General features: G+C 48.7%; 1 long non-coding RNA gene across 1 annotated transcript in view; it reads right to left on the bottom strand.

Annotated features, from left to right (window-relative positions):
- Positions 1-245: 245 nt before the first annotated feature.
- LOC141276771 (uncharacterized) overlaps positions 246-21,684 on the bottom strand; it is a 125,954-nt gene continuing 104,515 nt past the window's right edge. The window contains exons 3-4 of the long non-coding RNA XR_012326776.1: positions 3,918-4,009; positions 246-334 (exon numbers count right to left, since the gene is read on the bottom strand). This is a non-coding gene — a long non-coding RNA (uncharacterized lncRNA). The remainder of the gene's footprint in view (positions 335-3,917; positions 4,010-21,684) is intronic.

Below are 21,684 nucleotides of genomic sequence, written 5' to 3'. Positions count from 1 at the left end.
CCTTTCACGGATACATATGCAACAACATTACTATTTGAATACATATTTGCAAATATATTCGAGCAGGATAACTTATCACTTAAATGCTATTTTTCGGCAGAAGGTGGCCACAGTGTGGAGAGCTGCCTGCCAGGAGCTGCAAGTTAATTTTTTAAAACAGCATTACCGACGGAGTATGCATTTCTCTCTGGGGACAACAAGCAAATGCTGGATCAGACAGGGCTCCCAGCCTCCGGGCGTCTTACCAGGGGGATCCGGGCACCGGGGTGGAGGCCACGGGTCTTGTGCCTTTGGCCGCTCTGTCTTCGCCCGTCACTAGGATCGATGGAACCTCCTTTCAGCAGAGAGAGAAGGAGAGAACTTTAAAAAAAAAAATTAAACAGTCCTCTTCAGCTACAGGCAACCGAGTAAAGAATAACAAGTCTTCTGCAGACAGACCTGCCCACAGCAGCTATTAGGTAATGGCCTGCTCAGCAGAGCCAGCTAATGGGACCCGGCAGCCACATGAGAATTTAGAATTAATGGTACCACTGACCGTGTTGAGTGATTCAGACTAAGGCTTCCCTCTAATTACCCCAAATGGGCTCAGCTGCCTGCTTTTGTAGAAACAGACACAGGTGGTGGCGGCTGAGAGGTTGCTTCCAGATGCCTTAGTGTCTTGGGGGCAGAAACTCCCACTGGATTCGTCTCTGGAGATGGGCTGACCCAGGGGCTGGAGTCACTCTACGGCCAAACACTGCCTTCAGCGGCAGAGAACCTTGGAGCAGTGAGGGTCCCAGGTGTGGCTGGGCTGGGCCGTCCCGCCCCTTGAAGGCAGGGGACGTGACAAGCCTGTGTCCTTGCGGTGACTCCCCCCACCCCCTCCTTCTAGAGCGTCCACGTGAGGGCAGAGTTCAGGGCGTGTTCTACATTGTGCAGGTGACTGTGGTGCACAGCTGGGTTTGAAAATCACTCTGTCTCTGTCTTCAGGTAGAAAATAAAGTTTGAATATGACATCACCCAGAAGAAAATGAAGATTATTCCCTAAAGTTAAAAAAAAAAAAAAAAACTATGGCTGGGACACTTGATCATTGTTCATTATGGTCAGAATCTGGAGAGAAACAGAAGTTGTTTGAGATTAGAAAACATGGGCAATTATGACGCCAACAGAAACACAGATCCAAGATTCAGATGAACTTATTTAGCTGCACTGATGTACGACAGGTATCAAGATTTTCTTAAACAAAGGGAAACAGAACCAAACTCCTACAGGTGGAACTGAAGAATTACCATGAGGAATTTTTGTTTTTTTAAAGTCAGTGCCATCTCAATTTTGGAACAGCTATAAGAAAGAAATGAAACCGTAGTTAGCACAATAAATTCTAGTGGGGAGGAAACACTGTTTTTTCTTCTACCAGCTGTTTCCATGGTTTTAATCTCAAATTTAGAACAGTATAATAAGGACTGTGTTCTCTTTCACAAAATCAGGTGAGATTAAAAGATACTAGTGCATAATTATTCAACGCAGCAGCCAGGTTCTGAGCTGAGAAAGTCAGGAGCGATCAAAGCTCTAGATTCGTTTTAAAAAAATTAAATGTCACCCTAAACTCTGCGGATCTGTTTCTACCATCATCAGCGTCAGTGCTTTATGAGGTGGTGTGGGTGAGGAGACGGTTAGCCATTTGTGGGAAGGATTCAAAGTCAAGGATGCCAATGCTGCCACGCCCCACGTGGGCACCGCTGCCAGGCCGGCTGCACAAGGACAGGAGTCCACAGGCTCGTTCCAGGGCCCCCGAGGGCCACACCGGGACCAGCACTCATGCCCACCGTCCCAACCTCCCTTGAAACAGAATCGTTAGCGAGCAAAGTGCTACGTTATGAGAGCACTGAAACATAAAATTCAAATATAAAGTTAAAAGATCACCAAGGGTCTATAAGGGTAGGAAAACCCCCAAACAAGTCACGTGAACGCCGGCAAAACCACAGGCAACGGGGTGAACCTGCCCCCTGTTCACTCGGGAGTCGAGCCTGCGACATCAGGAGAGAACGGCCAGTGCCGGCAGAGCCAGGCAGAGGATGGATGGAAGGGCCGGGATGAAGAGCTCATCCGGACCAGGTCTAGCGCGGCCTCTGCGCAAGGACCATGGGGAACCGCGTCAATTAAAGGTTAGACAGGTAAGATCCATGACGTGAGGGGTGATCTCTTTCACGTCTGTCCATCCTGGTCTCTTACTGGGGGCTTCCTGGGGCCCTTCATTCATTGTGACGTACAATTACACTGACTAAATGATTTGTAATTTACGTGATTATCCCTAAGTTCATAAGTTGAGGAACGATCTTTTTGTAGAATTTCGGGGTGGTAGAAAATGTCTTTGTTTCCTGTGAGAAAATAGCATAACTGGGAGTATTGAGAAACAGTTGTGTTAGAAATATATGATTATATCAAGACCAGAGTTTACGTTACTAATCCAAGCAGAAAAACGAGGAGGGATTTTCACTATGAAGCTAACTGAAGAATGAAACCTAACGAGGGGCCTCTGAGTAGTAGATTTCCCCCACTAATTATTCAAGTAAATACGGTGGGACGTGATTTCTGATGGGGACTAACATTTCAATTTGGCAAAGCTGGGGTTCTCTTGGTAATTCTCAAATTACCAAGGTCGCCTTCTTGAGATGCACGCTGGTTATGATTTCCTGTGGGTGATAAAAATGGCTAATCATGGGCTTCCCTGGTGGCGCAGTGGTTGAGAGTCCGTCTGCCGATGCAGGGGACACGGGTTCGTGCCCCGGTCCGGGAGGATCCCACATGCCGTGGAGCGGCTGGGCCCGTGAGCCATGGCCGCTGAGCCTGCGCGTCCGGAGCCTGTGCTCCGCAACGGGAGAGGCCACAACAGTGAGAGGCCCGCGTACCGCAAAAAAAAAAAAAAAAAAAAAAAAAAAGGCCAATCATGGCATAAAACTCCCCTTCACACTGAAGTAATAAAAATGAATTAGAGGCACAGAGCCCAGAGATGAAGAAAGCAGCTAAAACAGAAGAAAGACGATCTGTTTAATAAACATGTAATTCTGACACGGATGTTAATCTCTTATAGAGAAATCCTACATCAGGGAGCAACAGTTTAATTTGCACTAACGTTCGTGATCCATTTATACCATTTAGCATCGGCACTAATGATGGGGAGGAAGGCGTGGCCCACAGGTGAGTGTGTGCCCAGGGACGTCACTAACAGGGAACCGGTAGGACAACCAGCTGGAACGGGGACGTACCAGGCTGAGGCAGAGACACACCTGGTAACAGCAAAGGAAGAGAGAATGTTCACACGACACCGGGGCAGGCCAGAGGCCAGCAGCGTAGCTGACAGATCAGGCCAGAGGCCAAAGTGCCGTTTGTGACTTTCAAAAGCAGCAATAAACGCTGATTTCTTGGGTTAGTCGTGGGAAGAGAAATGCATCCAACGCGTTCACAGTCTATAAAATGCCGTCTGGTAAACGAGCAAAGGGAAGGACCTGAGACTCTAATGCGTTCAGGAAACACAAACATGTGCTGGTTTTCCTATAACAGTGAAACCAAACGCAGACCGCAGCCTCGCCTGAGGGGCGTCCAACTGCACGGCCTGGCTGCCCGCGTGCCCGTGCCCGTGCCTGCTGAGATGTGAGGGCGGCGGACCCAGAAGGCCAGGGTCACTACTCCTCTGAGCAGTGCTGGCCAGCGAGCTCTGGACCCAGACCAGGAAGGGAAGGCCAGGCTGCTTCTGCCCGGCTCCCGGATGCCCCTTCCCTTCCACAGGGCTCTGGAGCTGTCCTGCTGGATCCGGCCCTGTTCCACACAGGGGACCGCAAAGCACCACTGCCGAGAGCCAGGTGGGAAAACAGGGACGAAGGCCGTGCGGGCTCCGCAGCCCCCAGCCCGGGGTTTCACATCTTCGCAGCCTACTGACCTTGGCTGGTCTGTCTCCTGCCGGGCTCTTCGTCTCCCCGTGCAGCATCAGGGCCGGCGGGCAGGGCGCCCGGCTGTGCTCTCTGCTTTTATCTGCGGGGCCAAAACAACCGTCGTTAGCATCTGTTTGTCCTGTCAGTTTGTAAAACTGAACAAGGACAGACAGTGGCTTGGAGAATTCAGAGTGGTGGTGCGCACGGTGCATCCCACGGGAAGCTGTGCCGACTGGTACTGGCCACGCCTCCACTGCGACTCCATGGTGAGGTCCTGGCAACCGCATCTGAGCCTGCACAGCACTGTCCACGGAGCACTTGGCCACGCACGCATCCTGGACCAGGCCACGTGGGTCACAATGGACGGGACTCAGGTCTCCCTGACAAGGGGCCCAATGTGGGCAGCAGAGGCAGGCTTCCGTAGGCTTCAACAGCCAGTGGCCGTGATGGGCCACCCTGAGCCCTGTCCCAACAGGGGCTGGGGGTCCATGCTGGCCAGACTTCCTGTTACCGTTGTTTGCCCATCACTAAAGTGGACTCTGGCCCCCATGGGTGGCCTGCACAGTGCTTTGACTGTGCCGACAGTGACTGTCTGGGAGGAGGGAGAGGAAAGTGGAAACAACCTGACTCCAGATATGAAAACAGACTTAGGCTTCATCTTATTAAAAGACGTTGCGTAGCCTCAGACGTCTGCGGGCAGTGACGGACAGCAAGATTAACCACGGTGTTAGGAGCAAGGATTAGTAGAAACACCAACCCACCTAAACACACCAGCCTCACAAATAGATAAATTCACCGAGGAGACCCTGGAAGGGTCTGGAAGGGATTGCTTGACCTGGAGCTCCTGTCTGTGCAACACAGTTGAGCAGGTCCCAGGGTCTCTCCTTCCCAGTGGAAGGGAGGAGAGAACAACAAGCACTGCTCTGTGTGTGTGCGCGTCTGTGTGTTCTCACGAATGTACGTGTGTGTACGTGTCTGTGTGTGTGCGCGTCTGTGTGTTCTCACGAATGTACGTGTGTACGTGTCTGTGTGTGTGCGCGTCTGTGTGTTCTCATGAATGTACGTGTGTGTACGTGTCTGTGTGTGTGCACGTCTGTGTGTTCTCACGAATGTACGTGTGTGTACGTGTGTGTGTGCATGCTTGGGCTTGGCTCCCACCTGGGGCCCGGCCATGGTGCCACGGTGGGCATCGGTACCTGGCACCCTAGTGGCTGCAGAGCCAGGTCCAGGCTGCAGGGCAGTCGCCCCAGAGCCTGGGTGAGGGAGCAGGCACCCCACTAACAACTGTACCTCAGAGATGCAGCAGTGCCCCGGGGCCAGCTCTGGACCTGGACCAAAAGTCCAGTCCCCACAGAGGTGCTGCGTCTGGACGAGGCGGAAGCACGCGGGAGCCAGCCCTGAGGCCCCGCCTCCACCTGTCACGGACATGGATGGACGGACAGAGGTTGTTAGGACCGCAGCCAGGCTTGCTGTCACTCTGAAGCGTGGCCTGGCCTGCAGGCTCTCCCCAGGGGCCAGCTGGCTGGTCCTGGCTCTTAAAGGGACCTTAGCTCAGGCTGGTGGCAAACAGACCAAGTGTGGACCCCAGACCTTGCGGCTTCCGGCTGCCCTCACATCTCCAAACCGTGTGTGTCTGGAGCCTGGAACGCACATCCCCTTCACACGGGGGCGGTAAGTGCCGACCACTGGGCTCCCGGGGAGCCGTGACCACCACCCAGAGGCTCGCCTCGGGCCTGGCAGCACCACTTACAGGGCCATTTCACCGTCGGCCTTGGGGAAGGGACTGTAAAGCAAACCTCAGTCAACAAGCCACACCCCAGCCTCGAGGAATGCGGGTGGTTCCACTGAGTCAACAGTAGATTCTCTGATACCTTGTCCCCACTCGTCCTGCAGAGCCCGGCCTGTCACGAGGTCTAGAGCCGGGGACCCCCGTCTGGGCTTCAGCTCAGGCCCTGATCCCACCAGCCACCAACTCCGTGCCAGACGGGAACGGGGGTTTGCCAGGGGGCATCCACGGGGCAGTCCTGGAACCCAGCCCTTCCCGCCGCTGCAGCTGAGGAACAGGGTGGGAGGCTGGTGCCCGAGGTGGGCAGAGGGGCTTTGCAAGGATGCCTGGGTGTGGGCAGCCTTAGCAAGAGGTCTACACCGGCCAGAAAAGCTCAAGGGCCTGCGCCGGGGTGGGGGCACTGAGGAGAGAGCCACGGAGGGTGGTGTCTGAAGAGGCCACCAGAGCAGCTCTTGTGCGAAAGAGAGGCCGGGGACACAGGGACACTGCCTTGCCCAGGAGACCAAGCCTGCAGAACCTCCCCAGAGCCGCCCGCAGGACCTGGGACGCTCGACCCCTGCTCTGTGAAGGAGGCCAGAGAACAAAAAGGAAGCTGAACTCTCCCTGCTCCCACCTTGCCTCCCGGCAAGGCCCAAGGAAAGGGGAGAAAAGCTTGAATTTGCAACGAAGTGGAAGGGCCTGGTTATGACCCTGGGCTCTACTTTCGAGCTGCTGGACCGAGACCTGAGCTGTGAGTAGAAATGAGCAGCTTTCCACCGCCTGAGCACACGGTCTGGGCTCCTTCGCAGTCCGCACGGGCCGTGCCCGGAGGGAGGGGCCGTGTGCCGATGCGGGGGCTCCGCACAGAAAACAAAGCCTTCGGGCGTCGCTGGAAATGGGAGGATCTTCTCACCTCATGCAAATACTACACGTTGTAAAAACAGTGAGAGGAAACCGACCGCAAGGCCCTGGGTGCCCATCGTAACGCAGTTCTCAATGAGAGCAGTCTTGCTTACGTGTGTGCCCTCATTATTCTGAGAAAGTATATTAATTTGTTTTCCTTTATTGAAAACACTTGATCTTTGTAAAACTTAGCTCTTCAAATCTGGCATTTGGGCTACATGCCCGGCGCTGCTCGCTGTGACGGCTCCTTTGCAAAGACGGCCCTGATCATCACGCTGAAGGCCTCGCGGCACACGCGCCCCCAGAGCGCCTGTGACAGACGTTGAGCCTCGCCCTGCGCGGCTTCCGTAAGAGCCCGCCCCCCTCACAGCCGTGGCTCGTGCAGCCTCGCTGCTTGGCTCAGCTGGGGCGCCCAGATCCCTCTCGTAATAGCCTGGGTCTCCACGTTCGTCCTGGAAGAGCCGATGCTACGTCTCCCCGAGGGCCACTCCGGGGCCCACTCTGACCTGCTGAACCACCCCGTGCTTTGGGCCTCTCCACAAACCCCGATGATGCTGCCATCAGATGCTCCCTTGGGTGTCAAAGAGAACTAGTTTGTGGAGGAGAATCAACAAGTCTGAAGACCTGGTGCTGAAGTACTTAGGGGCGTGTGTGATGCCCTTCCACCCTGTGAGGGGGGCAGGATGGTCAGATCTTTGGGGGCGGTTGGTCTATTGATCAAGCCCAGCCCTGGGAGGGGAAGGGCTCGCAGATAGTTTGCTTTTCCTCCTGGCAGGGCTGAGCGACAAGGAGGCCCAGGAAGGTCGCATGGAAGCTGGGAAGAAGAAAGGGGGCCTGTGTGAAAACTGCCTGTACAGAATCCAGCACAACCCTGGCTGTTCGCGGGCAGAAGTGGGGGGAAGTGGAGTGAGCGATCAGACAGCACCTTCCCTCAAAATGCTGCAGGAGTTGGCAAGGGTGACGGGAGGGGATACACAACAGCCCTCGGAAGGTGAACAGTCGGCAAAACTTGTCCCGTGGAACAAAGGGGACAGAAAAGCCATGCTCCTCATAGGCGAGACTTAGCCGTGGAAACGTCTAGCTCGGCAATCAATCAACCTCGTTTCCCTAGAAGAAGAGCGAGGTGGGCTTGCTGTGTCCTAATCTGAGGTCAGGGGTCCATGTCAGCTTCCCAGCATGTCACCTCTTGGTCATCAGTCCCCATCTAAGCCACCTGTTCCCTTAGAGTCCCGGGGACGTGAAGACTCAAAGTTATCTGGTATCAGGCCTCAGAGCAAAGATAGCTCATATACAATGGTAATGGGACAATTACTATACACCCAAAACTATACTGAATAAAGCACTAGGACTGTCTTAAACATTTAAAAGTTGCTTTCTTAATTATTAACATAAAGAACCACTGCAGACAAGTCAAAATTGTCTAACTTGTCAAAAAGATATAAAAACACGTCCGCATCTTTTAATTCAAAAGGTGACTCTGAAATTCAATCTCATTTTAATCCAATAAAGTTGGCCCTCCCTTGGTCTCAGTTTCCTCATCTATAAAATGGACCGATCTCCTAAGTTTCTTCCAATTCTGGGATTCTGAAAGTCAACAGGACATCTGCAACTGCTTGGGGTATATTCCCCCAAAATAGAAGATATGAGCAGTGAACTTGGAGGGCCAGAATAATCTTCTGGTTTCCTCCTGGGGAAGAAGGAAATGGATTAACCTCAAGGAAGAGGGCAGAAGAGACAGTTAACCTTTTCTATCCTGAAAACCAACAGTGGCTTCTGACGAATTTGTAATTAGTGGGGCATCTCCTCTTAGACCAAGGGGACCCCTGATCCACAGATGGTCTGCACCACACGACCCTGATTGTGACCTCCTGGGGGAGCCCGTGAGGTTGGGGGGACAGCAGGATGACTTGAGTTCCCTGGTCATTGCAGACCACTGGCCACGATGGGAAGGTTGACAAAGCCAGTCCACGCCACTAAACCCCACGTGCGCACAGGCCTCCGCCTGCAAAGACTGGAAGTGAACAGACGGGTCCCTGCTGGGGAATGTGCTCAGAAACAGAGGTTTCTCCCCAGTGACCCCCCCCCCCCAGTCCTGGAGAAGCCTGTGTAGGACATGGGGTGCTAGGGGCAATCCTGGAGTGCTGGGGTCCTATTTTCTGTGTCTGCCACGATCTAGTGACCCCACTTCCATACATGAATGTTCTCACCTCCAAGAACCAATAGCGTATCACCCACTTGAAGAAATGCCTTAAGGAGAGTAATGAATGGTATTTTCATCTCGAATACTGTCTCCTGTAAGTGCTGCCTTAAAATAATTTCTGCGATGCTTAAGCAAAGCAGAAACAGTCATCTCATTTCACACCTAAGAAAACTAGACAAGGCCTTCCAGCCTCCACTGTAACTGAATATCATTTTCAGGCAAATGGCATATCATTTGTGAGCCCCCCTACATTTTTCATACATTCCTGTAGACTGCGAACCATCATTTAAAACACTTCTCTTTGGTTCAGGTAGCGCATATTGCAAAAGTGCGGCATTCAATCTTTTCCAAAAAGCATAAATCCATTTCACAGTCCCAGGCTGAGTTATGTCAGCAACGCCCACCTTTCAAGGCAGCACAGGAATTACAGCTGCTGAAAGGGGGAAAACACCCGCCCATCACTCGACCTCGCCCCGGGGATGCCAGAGAGCACACACCTGGCAGTGCTGCTGCCACCAAAGTGGGTGTCACAAGGGTCACGGCTGGGCTTGTCACGGCGGTTACCCTGGGGACCCGAGCTGGCACCAGGGGCTCAGGAGCCCATCCACCTGAGAGGCAAGGGTGCACCCCCAACACACACGGGCACATGCTTACACGCAGACAGTCAGACAGACAGACACACACACGTACCCAAACACACAGAAAAGACTACTATTTTGATGACTTTCCAGCCATCGCAGCAGTTAAATGCATTACACAGAAATCCACTACTTAGTTAGGTTACTCTCTGGTCCACCCATGTCAGAAAAGAATGGAGAAAAAGCTGACATATGAGTGCAGAAAGTGTGATGACGTTTTCTACAGCTGACATCAAAATAAGTTGTCTGTTATAAGAACTATATAGACTATGCATTGCTTTCAAAACACGGACAGCGTCTTTGAAAATTGTCCTACGGTCTATCATTTCCCCTCTTCTGCCTCCGAGGGTGCTCTGTCACCTCCTCTTGCTTGGGCGCTCACGCCTGCATGCACGTGACGGGTGGAGTGTGCGCCGTGCCCCCGCCTCCAGCAAGCCTCCCGCGGCCACAGCTAACAGCCACCTCCGGGGCTGGCACTGAGCAGCAGGCATGGGACAAAAGTCAGCTGGTGGGCAGGTGAAAAGCTGGGGGGCGGGTTCCCAGGACAGGACTCCCCACGATACCCCCTGTATGCTCCCCCCATATCTCCCGTCTCCACCGACGTCTGACCGTTCTAGATCCAGACTACAGTTTCTTTTTGTCTTTAATGACACTTGTGCTCCCAGACTGTAGCCGTCCAGCCCCCAAGCCCCTCTGCCGTAGTCCTTTTCTCTCCAGTAACAGGGCCGGCATGTTGCCATTTTTTACCTAAGTCGCCTCTACCTTCCTGGACAGTTATTAAGTCTCTTCCTTCTCTTTGTTCTGAGGCTTTTTCAAGCTCCCTCATGTCCTTCTCAGAGCTTTAAGAAATCGCGGCTTCCACAGGGGACTGAAGTGACAGGGGAGGGAGGTTCTGACCTAGTGTGGTCAAAATGGCAAAGCCGGACGCCTCCCCGCCAGGCAGGTGCAGACCTCGGCCCATCCCTGGGCCCCTGAGAACTCTGCCTCGTAGCCGAAGTCTCCTCGGGAGGGCCGCCTGAGGAAGCTTCGTCCAGCCTCTGCACCCCGAGGTTACCTGCTTTAATAGGACATTGAATTTGAAACCAGACAATGGCCAGAGAGATGCTCGTAGGAGCTTAGTGGTGAGATTCTCGTGGGCTGGTGCGAGAAACGAGAACGCCCGCTGGCTGAGGTCCTTGCAGTCGTTCTGGACAAGGATGACGTGCTTCGCAGTTTGAACGTCTCTCGTTCCATCAGCTGAGCTTCGACGAATGTAACGATGAGCATCTCACGACTGCTGAGAGCTCCTCAAAAGGCCTGAAGGAAGCCCCTCGGGGCTGAGCATGATTCCAGGGTCTCACTCGACAGGCAGGGCTCCTCCAGCCTCGGGGACAGGACCCCCAGCTCTCGCGGGCACTGGCTTTAATGTAGAACCTGGTCGTGGAGACTCTCCCCCATCCCCCAGACGTGAGGTCTCCCCAGCGCTGGGGCTCCGGGGGAAGCACACGACACGGGGCGGCCTCCCCCCGCCCCACCTACCAGGTGTCTCCAGATCCCTCAGGATCCAGCATCTGCCTCAGTGTAAACGCTGCCAGGTTGACTGTCCAGCTTCCACACCTGCCGGCTGTCTCTTTCATCAAGTTAAAGAACAGAACCAAGAGACAGGACCCTACTGTACCCCCCAAAGAGCCCCAGATTAGTTGTTGAATGAGGATACACAGCAACTCCAAGAGAGAAGTGCCAACTCCTTCATTGGACTCCAGCATTTAATAACTCGACATGATCCTTGACGCTGGTTTTGGTCCCTTGGGGACACGCTCCTGTACGGTCCCCACCGAGGAGGGCCTATGATTCTCTCTCGTGGGGACACCAGGCAAACATCTCTCCCTGGGGGACCTGTGTGGGCACCTGGCAACACCTCCCCCTGCCCTCCCTGCGGTGGGAAGGGTGAGCGGGGCCCCGTCACAGAGTGGACAGGTGGGGTCCCCAGGCCACCTGGGTGGGAGCTACACGCGTGAGCAGCCCCAGGGGAGAACCTCTCTGTTTCCTTTCCTGGGTCCTGGTGACAGCCCACGCTGTGCCCTAAGGGCAGGACTGGCTCCAGTTAAAAACACAGAAACATCAAATTGGTATCATTTAAGTTAATTTTTAAACTTTCTTCTTCTCTATTCGAGAATGCACTAAGCAGAGGTGTCAAGACTCCTCTGTTTAAAGCGCTGGGATGTGAAGAGTTCAGCCTGTCCCGCCGCACAGGCCACTGGGTCCCCCGGGTTTCCCTGGGTGTCAGCCTCACAGCAGCCAGGAGGCCGAGCCAGCCTAGGCCCAGGAACCTGGGAAGTTCAGGCACAGCCCAACCACCAGTAAGACCACCGTGGAGGGCTGGGAGACGGGGGCTTCCAGCAATTTCTTCAAATCCGAGGTCATTAAAGCAAAAGGATCCCAGATTTTTATTTGATGTGGGTTTTGAGGTTAATGGAAAGGTTACTAATTTCTGATCTACAGCAGACGAATAGAACCCGCATTGGCACGTCACAGGGACGGAAACAGTGCACACACAGCGACGGTTTGTCACACCGCTGATCAGGGCAGGTCCTTCCACGAGAGGGGGCCCATGTTCCCTGATTCCCCAGAAGCCACTTCTGATCTGACCGCAGAGGGGTGACTGCCAGTAGGTTCAGTAGTCACCACATTCTCATTTCTGCACCTGGTGACAGCAGTGCTCCAAAAGGCTCACGACAGTTTCTTCATTTTTTGGTCAAAACATGTGGCAGGTGTGGCCCTGCTCTAAGGTGGCATGAGGTACAAGGTGGGTAGAGGGAAAAGAAAGGCACGTGAGGACTTGAGGACACAGGGAGGGGGAAGGGTAAGCTGGGAGGAAGTGAGAGAGTGGCATGGACATATATACGCTACCAAACGTAAAATAGCTAGCTAGCGGGAAGCAGCCGCATAGCACAGGGAGATCAGCTCAGTGCTTTGTGACCACCTAGAGGGGTGGGATAGGGAGGGTGGGAGGGAGACGCAAGAGGGAGGGGATATGGGGATATACATATGCATATAGCTGATTCACCATGTTATACAGCAGAAACTAACACAACAATGTAAAGCACTTATACTCCAATAAAGACGTTTAAAAAAAAAAAAAGGAAAAGAAAGGCACGTGAAGCCAGGTGAGCTGCAGGCCTCAGGACCAACCAACCCTGCGGCCAGGGGCACCTGGGAGAGGACAGGACAGGTTCCTCTGGAGCTGGCAGGTGAATCGACAGGTGGAGGGAGGGTCCAAAGATGGACAGGGGTTGGGACAGGGGGCGGGAACAACTTATGGAAACAAGGAATAGCAAGTCCCAGAGCTGAGACCCACATCTGGGACAGGACTCGGACCACAGGTGCCAGGGCAAGTGACAGAAGGCAGGGCCCAGTGGGGAGATAAGGCCACGCAGGCCAGCGAGAGAGCAGCCATCCCCCTCCCCCCCACCACGTGGATATGACAAGGAGCAGTGAAAGCTAAAAATACGCGGACAATGGCATATAAAATTGTCAATATAAATAATGTTATACATACTGCATTATACATAGTATATTATAGAGTGCTTTATACATGTAACAAAGTAATTACATTTTATTTTCACACTGAAGATTTTTTCAAGGCTACTAGCTACTGTTACTATTATTTCATAGAAAAGGAATCTCAAGTGAGGCCTGTAGCAGTCCTAGGAGCCTTTTGACAATGCTAAAATTAAGCGTTAGAGTCTTAGAGTTCAGATATCGTATTTAACACATTAGTTACCTTGGCATAAGTATTCATGGCCTCAGATTTTAAAACATCCTCAAAGTACATTTTTTATATAACCTTTAGTTATATATGGAAGAGAAACGCATGATTAATTATATTCATATTCTAAATTACATCATTAAATTTTATCGAATAGGAACATTTATGTAAAAAAAATTCAATATTAAAGCAATTGTAATATAAAAGGGAGATTTGTGAAACCCTTGTTGCTGGAATGGGAATTATGATCACTGAGCATGTTCTATTGTTAGCAATGTCCAGCCCCATGAAGAGGAGGTGTGTGGCTGGGCCCTTGGGTTTGATGTAGCCATTGGAGGGGATTCTCATCTTGGGGAACTTTAGGGCTCAGGACAGGGGGGCACAGACTCCCCTCAACACACTGCCCACCATGGAACTGAAGCAGCCATCCTGACTCTGAGGAATCTCCTGGGTCTGTGTGGTTGGGACATACCCTCTGGTTCTCCTGCCGGGGTTGGGCCCTCCCCCAGCAATGGGTCCCTGGCCTGGGAGGAGGGAGCTGCAGTGGGGTTCAGTTAGGGACAACACTCTCCCTTCACCTGGTTTCGGAAGCTCAGGGACCAGGGAGTTTGGCACAGCAGCCACTGCCTCCTGGGGTACCAGACTGGTGTTGGGCTCCGCACAGAGACTGGGGTTCGGAATTAGGCAGGCCTGGGAGTCTAAACCCAGCTTAGCTACTTATTTTAGGCCTGAAATATGGGGACAATCTCTCACCTCCTTTGAGTTTCAACTTTTCCAACAGAATAGGAAAAATAATACCTTAGTCAGCTCAGGCTGCTATAACAAAATACCACAGATGAGGTGGCTTAAACAACAGACATTTATTTTTCCAGACTCTTCTGGAGGCTGGAATGCCAAGATCAGGGTGCTGGCATTGTGGGGTTTTGGTGAGAGATCTCTTCCTCTACAGATGCCACATTCTCCAAGAGTTTTCATACGACAGAGAGACAGACTGCTCTGTGTCTCTCTTATAAGGGCACCAATCCCATCATAAGGGCCTCACCCACATGACCTCATCAAACCTAATAACTTCCCAAAGGTTCCACATCCAAATCCTATCACATTGAGGGTTACAGCTTCAACATATGAATTTGAGGGGGGTGGCAGGAACATTCAGTCCATAGCAGTACCACATGAAGGTTCTGGCTGTGGACAGAGATACTGAGTATACTATAGTGCTGAGCACAACGTCTGCCAAGGCAGGTGCTCATGCAATGGGATCCCAGCAATAATTGGAGCAACATCGTCCTAAACTAGCCTCGTCTACTGCACAGGGTCTGCCTGCCATTGAGCAGGCAGAGAGCACCCCAGGCTGGATGGAGACCCAGGAGGGGCCCTGTGAGTCAGGAGCAGAGGGGCTCCCTGCGTCCCTGCTCCCCACATGTGTAAACTCAGCCCCAGGTCCAGTTATCTTCCATGCAAAATACAGCTGGTTCTTCTGGCCAGATCTTCAAAAAAATTGTAGTAGCAACTATTCTATCATGAAAATTTTAAGGGAAACTTGTCAGCCCTTTGCAAATACTATAGGAAAGACCATTTATTGCTCCAAAGCACCATCGCTCATGTTAAGATGTAGCTGCAAATCAGAACACAGAAGTCAAAACCATTCTGGCGGACCCACCACCAGTCCCTCCCATCAGGAAGCTTGCACAATCCTCTTAGATAGCCTCAACCACCAGAGGGCAGACAGCAGAAGCAAGAAGAACTACAATCCTGCAGCCTGTGGAAGGAAAACCACATTCACAGAAACATAGACAAAATGAGAAGGCAGAATACTTTGTACCAGATGAAGGAACAAGATAAAACCCCAGAAAAACAACTAAATGAAGTGGAGATAGGCGACCTTCCAGAAAAGGAATTCAGAATAATGATAGTGAAGATGCTCCAGGACCTCATAAAAAGAATGGAGACAATGACTGAGAAGATGCAAGAAATGTTTAACAAAGACCTAGAAGAATTAAAGAACAAACACCTAGAAGAATTAAAGAACAAACAAACAGAGATGAACAATACAATAACTGAAATGAAAAATACACTAGAAGGAATCAAGCAGAATAACTGAGGCAGAAGAACGGATAAGTGACCTGGAAGACAGAATGGTGGAATTCACTGCTGCAAAACAGAATAAAGAAAAAAGAATAAAAGAATGAAAAGAAATGAAGACAGCCTAAGAGACCTCTGGGACAACATTAAACACAACAACATTCACATGATAGGGGTCCCAGAAGGAGAAGAGAGAGAAAGGACGCGAGAAAATACTTGAGGAGACTAGAGATGAAAACTTCCTTAACATGGGAAAGGAAACAGCCACCCAAGTCCAGGAAGTACAGAGAGACCCAGGCAGGATAAATCCATGGAGAAACACGCCAAGACACATAGTAATCAAATTCACAAAAATTAAAGACAAAGAAAAATCATTGAAAGCAACAAGGGAAAAAATGACAAATAACATACAAGGGAACTCCCATAAGGTTAACAGCTGATTTCTCAGCAGAAACTCTACAAGCCAGAAGGGAGTGACATGACATATTTAAAGTGATGAAAGGGAAGAACCTACAACCAAGATTACTCTACCCAGCAAGGATCTCATTCAGATTCGACGGAGAAATCAAAAGCTTTACAGACAAGCAAAAGCTAAGAGAATTCAGCACCACCAAACCAGCTCTACAACAAATGCTAAGGGAACTTCTCTAAGCGGGAAACACAAGAGAAGAAAAGGACCTACAAAAACAAGCCCATAACAATTAAGAAAATGGTAATAGGAACATGCATATCGATAATTACCTTAAACATGAATGGATTAAAGGCTCCAATCAAAAGACACAGGCTTGGTGAATGGATACTAAAACAAGACCCATATACATGCTGTCTACAAGAGACCCACTTCAAACCTAGGGACACATACAGACTGAAAGTGAGGGGATGGAAAAGGATATTCCATGCAAATGGAAATCAAGAGAAAGCTGGAGTAGCAATACTCATATCAGATAAAATAGACTTTAAAATAAAGAATGTTACAAGAGACAAGGAAGGACACTATATAATGACCAAGGGATCAATCCAAGAAGAAGATATAACAATTATAAATATATATGCACCCAACATAGGAGCACCTCAATACATAAGGCAACTGCTAACAGCTATAAAAGAGGAAATCAACAGAAACACAATAATAGTGGGGGACTTTAACATCTCACTTATACCAATGGACAGACCATCCAGACAGAAAATTAATGAGGAAACACAAGCTTTAAATGACACAATAGACTAGATAGATTTAATTGAATTTATAGGACATTCCATCCAAAAACAGCAGATTACACTTTCTTCTCAAGTGTGCAGGGAACATTCTCCAGATAGATCACATCCTGGGTCACAAATCAAGCCTCAGTAAATTTAAGAAAATTGAAATAGTATCAAGCATCTTTTCTGACCACAACACTATGAGATTAGAAATCAATTACAGGGCAAAAAACGTAAAAAACACAAACACATGGAGGCTAAAAAATACGTTACTACATAACCAAGAGATTGCTGAAGAAATCAAAGAGGAAATCAGAAAATACCTAGAGACAAATGACATTGAAAACACGATAATCCAAAACCTATGAGATGCAGCAAAAGCACTTCTAAGAGGGATGTTTATAGCAATACAATCCTACCTCAAGAAACAACAAACATCTCAAATAAACAAGCTAACCTTACACCTAAAGGAACTAGAGAAAGAAGAACTAACAAAATTCAAATTTAGTAGAAGGAAAGAAATCATAAACATCAGAGCAGAAATAAATAAAATAGAAACAAAGAAATCGATAGCAAAGATCAGTAAAACTAAAAGCTGGTTCTTTGAGAAGATAAAATTGATAAACCTTTAGCCAGACTCATCAAGAAAAAGAGGGAGAGGACTCAAATTAATAAAATTAGAAATGAAACAGGAGAAGTCACAACGGACACCGCAGAAATACAAAGCATCCTAAGAGACTCCTACAAGCAACTCTGTGCCAATAAAATGGACAACCTGGAAGAAATGGACAAATTTTTAGAAAGGTATAGCCTTCCAAGACTGAACCAGGAAGAAATAGAAAATATGAACAGACCAATCACAAGTAATGAAATTGAAACTGTGATTAAAAATCTTCCAACAAACAAAAGTCCAGGACCAGATGGCTTCACAGGTGAATTCTATCAAACATTTAGAGAAGAGCTAACACCCATCCTTCTCAAACTCTTCCAAAAACTTGCAGAAGAAGGAACACTCCCAACCTCATTCTATGAGGCCACCATCACCCTGATACCAAAACCAGACAAAGATACTACAAACAAAGGAAACTACAGACCAATATCACTGATGAATATAGATGCAAAAATCCTCAACAAAATACTAGCAAACAGAATCCAACAACACATTAAAAGGATCATGAATTTGTATGGAGACAAAAAAGACTCTGTTTAAAAATTTTTTCTTAGATATAAATCATGATGTGTGATAAATTCATCCTAACCTAACCCACTGGTGCGATTTAAGTGAACAGATACTTACAAGGGTGTATGCCCAATGCACAAACGTGTCCTTATGTTTCTTAAAACTCCGCATGGCTAAAGCAAAAGGTGATTTGGAAAGAGCTATGCAGATTCCCTGCATAGTTGATGTGGTGGCCATGGATTTATATAGCCCCCGCTTTAGCATTTGTAGGCTGGTTATTCTCCAAAGAGCTCATACTGAGGCAGCTCTGACTTTCTGCAGACTAATCTATATGAACCTTCAGCCCTGGCCGAGCTGATTTATTTTCACATTTAGATGTAATAAAATTAATAATGCAGTTCTATGTCAGTTGATGAAATTAACTCAGACTTTTTTGGGGGGGCAGCCAACATCTTTCAGTTATTTTCTTTATTTTCAAAAGGGAAGTTGTTTCAGTCATTTGATACAAATGGCTTTAATTAGTTTAAGGCAAACATAACCTTTAACAAAAATACAGGCTGGGGACTGCAGGTCTGTGCGCTACGGGAGAAGAAACAGTGCAGCGCCCACAAGTTGGTTTGTCACGGCTGCTGTATAATCCAATTTGGTTCGACGTCTGAGTAAACAGCCCGTCACCTGGGAGAATGATTCCTCTGTTGAGGCCATCGAGAAGCCAGCCCACTCCCACACACAGATGTATTTTTATGACAAGTGCAGGTGCCTGGAAGGATGGGGTCGAGGAGACCCACTGCATCCACGTCCTGTCTATTCTGCTTGGTGCCGCCCAAGACAGGGCTTGCACTGGCTGAGAGCACAGGAGAAGTTTTCTAAGGGACTTGCATTTTTAATGACTAGCTTTTTTAAAGGTATTAAAAATTAAAAACAGTCAATCCTACACTTACCATGAAGCACCTGGTAAAAAGAGACCCTTTGTTTTGGAAATACTCAAATGAAGGTTCTTATCCTAGGTTTACCCTTCCCCAGTTCTGTGGGGCTGGTTACCACCTGGATCAGCTCTTTGTCAACTAGAATCAGAAGCATTGGTCCAGAAATCAGCCCTTCTGTTGTAAATCTGACCTTGGACCTCCCATGCCCTTCAGTGGCACCCCTTTCTCCACAGGACAGAATTCAATCCGTTCTTTCCTTGTCCTAGGACTTGTCAATCTTGTTCTCTAGGACTCCTGATGCTCTGAACCCCTCCCCAGAATAAGCACAGGGTGCAGTTTCATGTCCCCGCTGTGTCTGCAACGATTTCCTGCAAAAGGGGCTCAGGGCTCATCCTCTCCGACGCTGTCCATGACTTTCCACGTTGAGCAGAGCATCCTTGCTCTGCCCTGTGCTCTGTCCTTTTCTTATCTCTTTACTGAAATTATTGGTCGATGCATCTCTCCTGGAAGATAAACTCCATAAGGTAAGAGCCATGTACCTACTCTGGCACTGGTGTTCAGCAGGGATCATCTGACCCCTTTGGCCAAAGTCACCTCCCCACTTTGACTATTCCTTCTCTCTGCATCTGGTTGGGCTGGGATGTTGGCTTTTCCACACTCCCTGTGTCTGTGCCTCTGCACTAGAGTTTTCTGTTTGCTGGAATTTGCTTCCCTCTCTGCCTGACAAAGTCCTTCCCTCCTCCACAACTGTCAGCACCACTGTTCCTTTCTTCTGCACTCAGTGTCACTTGGAGTATAGACCTCATGTCCTTCTGTGTTTGAAAATCCGTGATAGATATTTCTATTCCCGCATATCACTTTTAAATGACTGATTTCATAGCTGTGAGCTCCCTGAAAACAGAAGGAGCTCTTTTTTTTTAACATCTTTTTTGGAGTATAATTACTTTACAATCGTGTGTTAGTTTCTGCTTTATAACAAAGTGAATCAGATATACATATACATATATTCCCATACCTCTTCCCGCTTGCGTCTCCCTCCCTCCCACCCTCCCTATCCCACCCCTCTAGGTGGTCACAAAGCACCGAGCTGATCTCCCTGTGCTATGCGGCTGCTTCCCACTAGCTAGCTATTTTACATTTGGTAGTGCGTATATGTCCATGCCACTCTCTCACTTCCTCCCAGCTTACCCTTCCCCCTCCCCGTGTCCTCAAGTCCTTTCTCTATGTCTGTCTTTATTCCTGTCCTCCCTCTAGGTTCTTCAGAACCTTTTTTTTTTTATATAGATTCCATATATATGTGTTAGCATACGGTATTTGTTTTTCTCTTTCTGACTTACTTCACTCTGTATGACAGACTCTAGGTCCATCCACCTCACTACAAACAACTCAATTCCATTTCTTTTTATGGCTGAGTAATATTCCATTGTATATATGTGCCACATTTTCTTTATCCATTCATCTGTCGATGGGCATTTAGGTTGCTTCCATGTCCTGGCTATTGTAAATAGAGCTGCAATGAACATTGTGGTACGTGACTCTTTTTGAATTATGGTTTTCTCAGGGTATATGCCCAGTAGTGGTGTTGCTGGGTCATATGGTAGCTCTATTTTTCATTTTTTAAGGAACCTCCATACTGTTCTCCATAGTGGCTGTATCAATTTACATTCCCACCGACCGTGCAGGAGGGTTCCCTTTTCTCCACACCCTCTCCATGCCTTTTCATCTTTAAATCTACTTTAAATCAACTGTGAATGACACAAAGTAGGTGCTTAATAAGTGTTGAATGGTTGAGTAAATGTGCACACAGATGGATGAATCTACCCCAGAAGAGGTAAGTGTGCTTGTCAACTGCCCTCTCCCCTGCAGAGAGAAACCAAACGAAGAGGAGCAAATCAGCAGACAAGCCAGAGACTGGACACGACGCCTGGCAAGAGCCGAGGCAGCGGGTGTGGGGTTCCCACTCCAGAGCAAAGCCCTCCGCACCAGTCAGCTGAGAAGCCCACTACCAAGGGGTGAGCTCCCAGCTCACCCACACCAACCTCAGGTGAGATCTGTCTACAGAGGCTCTGCGGGAACGCAAGAGATCACAGCGGGAGCTCACTTTCCCACTGGCTGATTCTAAAGTGTGGATGGGCAGCCCAGGACTGCCGGACACCTGAGCAAGTCTGCTGTGTGAAAGAATAAGGTCAACTGTAAACACAGGGCAAAGAGTGGCAGTGGATCTCAGATTACAGAGGAGAAGGCAAGACATCCCACCTAGGGTCTATTCACGTTTACATAGTGTCCTTAGAGGGACCGGAGAAGGTACTTTATCCATGAAACAAGAACAAAGTGCTATCAAAAAATAACAATCAGAAAACGTAAATAAGCTCTAGGAAGCTATATATATATATATCCTATTATATTTATATATACTTATGTTTATATTTCCCAAAGAGAACTTTCTTATTCTATAATGTATATAAATATAATACATGTATATATTTATATTAACATATGTATATTAATATAGATATGGATATATATCATCCAAACAGAAAAATAATAACTAGAGGTTTGAAAGGCACTATCAAGTAAATATCCCCAACTAGAGAGGAATGTGATAAAGATTTTAAAAAGAGAGACATGAACTTGGACTTGGCAATGGGTTCTTAGATATGACACCAAAAGCATGAACAACAAAAGAAAAAAAGTAGATAAATTGCACTTCACCAAAATTGAAAACTTTTGTGTATCACAGGACAATATCAGGAACGTGAAGAGACAACTTGCAGAATGGCAGAAAATATTTCCAAATCAGGTATCTGATAAAGGTGTAGGATCCAAAATATATAAAGAACTCATGCAACTTAACAAGAAAAAGACAACCCAATTTAAAAATAAGCAACAACTTAACTAGCTATTCCTCCAAAGAAGATACATAAAAGGCCAACAAGCACATGGAGAGATACTCTACATTACTAGTTGCTAGGGAGATGCAAATCCAAACCACGGCTAGAGACCACATCACACCCACTAGAGACCACATCACAGACACTAGAGACCACATCACAGACACTAGAATGATAACAATAAAAAAAGGAAAGTAAGTGTTGGTCAGGATATGGAGAAATTGGAATCTCTGTACATTACT

This window comes from Tursiops truncatus, chromosome 16 (genome assembly GCF_011762595.2).
Source record: "Tursiops truncatus isolate mTurTru1 chromosome 16, mTurTru1.mat.Y, whole genome shotgun sequence".
In the NCBI taxonomy this organism is placed as follows: Eukaryota; Metazoa; Chordata; class Mammalia; order Artiodactyla; family Delphinidae; genus Tursiops; species Tursiops truncatus.
This window is presented reverse-complemented; position numbering and strand designations above follow the sequence as displayed.